Source organism: Rhincodon typus, chromosome 12, assembly GCF_021869965.1.
Source record: "Rhincodon typus isolate 14 chromosome 12, sRhiTyp1.1, whole genome shotgun sequence".
NCBI classification, from domain to species: Eukaryota; Metazoa; Chordata; class Chondrichthyes; order Orectolobiformes; family Rhincodontidae; genus Rhincodon; species Rhincodon typus.
This window is the reverse complement of record NC_063343.1, coordinates 65,972,691-65,975,024: the sequence shown is the minus strand read 5'-3', so window position 1 is coordinate 65,975,024 and position 2,334 is coordinate 65,972,691. Positions and strand designations below refer to the sequence as shown.

Genomic DNA, 2,334 nt, shown 5'->3' with positions numbered 1-2,334 from the left:
AAACTCTCCAGTCCTGGCAACATCCTTGTAAATCTTTTCTGCACCCTAGTGAGACTGGTAGAACATGAGCCTTGGTGGGAGTTGAGCATAGTGGCAAAGATAAAATCAGTGTGCCATAGCAGAGAGAAAGTGGTGGAACATAAGCCGGCAGAGTGGAGTAGATTGCTCTTCCTCCCACTGTGTTTTGCATTCCACAAAATGGTGAGACTGCACCGACTTGGGTGACAAGTTCAGACCAGGTAGGCATGGCATGATGTTGTGGCCTTCCATGCTGGTCCTGAGGGAAGAGGAAGTCCACCACCCTCCAGTAGGATCTCCAGGTCAATGCTCATAAGGCAAGGTGCTGACTTTCCCTGTCTCTCATTTCTGTGGCAAATGTCAGGAACCGTGCAGTGCAGCATTGGACTGATGGTGCTTGACCAGGTGCACAACAGCCTTTTAAAGATGCTGCTTGGCCTGCTGTGTTCATCCAGCCCTGCACCTTGTTGTCTCAAAATAAAGGGCTTCTTGATTTACAGAATAAAAATGAATAGACTACTGCACTCTGTATTTTGCACTAAGGTTCATAGATCATTTAATGTCAAATCTTACTGGGCCTTCTCTGCACTGTATGATTCTATGAATCTAAGTTTTGAATGTCAAAGATTGGGCCATCTTGTGGTCTGTTCTGTATTCTTGTTAGTGGAGTGTTGTCTTTTGCCCTTAATTCCATCACTCCTGTGTTTTTGTGTGGTAGTGGTGAGAGATAGTGGTAATGGAATGTGGGATTCATGAGCTGTCTAGCACAGTCCAGACAAAATTCTTCCTGTCTTTTGGTAAGAGGAGTTGTGTTTGGTTAAGTCACTACCTTTGGTTATGTATCACTTAGGATTAGGGTCAGTGTTTGTTTCTAAATGCTTTTGAGCTTCTCCCGTGACCTTCAGTCAGTCTTGCATTCCAAACCAGCACTATGTTTTCAACATAGTGTAACATAGTGAATCAGTCAGCTTGAGATACATTGTGAAGCTTGAGAAAATGAAGGATTTTTAAAAAAATATCAGACATGGAAATCACTGGCTGGGCTAGCATTTATTGGCCAGCCTCTGATTGCCCCTTGAGAAGGTGGTGGTGAGCTGCCTTCTTGAACTGCTGCAGTCCATGTGCTGTAAGTAGACCCACAATTCCACTAGGTAGGGTGTTCTAGGATTCTGACCCAGCGACAGTGAAGGAACGGCGATATATTTCTGAGTGCGGATGGTGAGTGGCTTAGAGTGGAACTTGCAGGGGGTGGTGTTCCCATGTATCTGCTGCCCTTGTCCTTCCAGATGGAAATGGTTGTGGGTTTGTAAGATGCTGTGTATCTTTGGTGAATTTCTGTGTGCAATTAGCCAATCACTCTCTCATCAAATTAGACCATGTTTACATTGCTTAACGAGCGTGTCATAAGTTATTAGGAATGTACATTCAAAGACACCTCAACAGTTATTACCAATTTTACCAAATACTTTAAAAAGAAGTAAGTAGACTGCTTGATTGCCACTGCATTACTCCCACCGAAGCTCAGTAGCAGCAGCGTGTACTATCTACAAGATGCACTGCAGGAATTCACCAAAGATCCTCAGACAGCACCTTCCAAACCCACGACCACTTCCATCCAGAAGGACAAGGGCAGCAGATACATGGGAACGCCATCACTTCCTTCGAGTTCTCCTCCAAGCCACTCACCATCCTGACTTCCTTCACCGTCACTGGGTCAAAATCCTGGAATTCCCTCCCTAAGGGCATTGTGGGTCAACCCACAGCACATTGACTACAGCGGTTCAAGAAGGCGGCTCACCCCCACCTTCTCAAGGGCAACTAGGGACGGGCAAGAAATGCTGGCCAAGTAAGTGACACTCACATCCCACAAATGTATGAATAAAAATAATAAGCTTGGAAACCTATGAAAGTCTTTTTGCTGCCAAATATGATATCTGGATATTGGTCTGTTAAACACAGTGTGTGTTGGCAGATTATAGTCAAACAATGAGCATTTTGTAACACTGACATCCACGCAAAGCTCAGCACCTGTCAACCTCCTTTAAGCTGTTCCATAAGGCCAAGGTTTTGTTCTAATATCTTCATAAGTGACTTGATGTCACATTTTATTTGGTCATTATACATGTGAAGCACATGTTAAAATGCTGTATCAATGCAAATTGTTGTTCTAGACAATAAGGAAGCAGACAAACTATAGATGTGTAGATGATACACTGTAATCTTTTTTATATAGATATGGGATGTATCTGCTCAGCATGGCGTCACTGTGGGATGTATCTGCTCACCGTGGGGTCACTGTGGGATGTATCTGCTCAG

General features: G+C 44.1%; 1 protein-coding gene across 1 annotated transcript in view; it reads left to right on the top strand.

Annotated features, from left to right (window-relative positions):
* LOC109921393 (amyloid-beta A4 precursor protein-binding family B member 3-like) overlaps positions 1 to 2,334 on the top strand; it is a 78,071-nt gene that overhangs the window by 53,127 nt on the left and 22,610 nt on the right. The gene's annotated exons all lie outside the window — the stretch shown is intronic.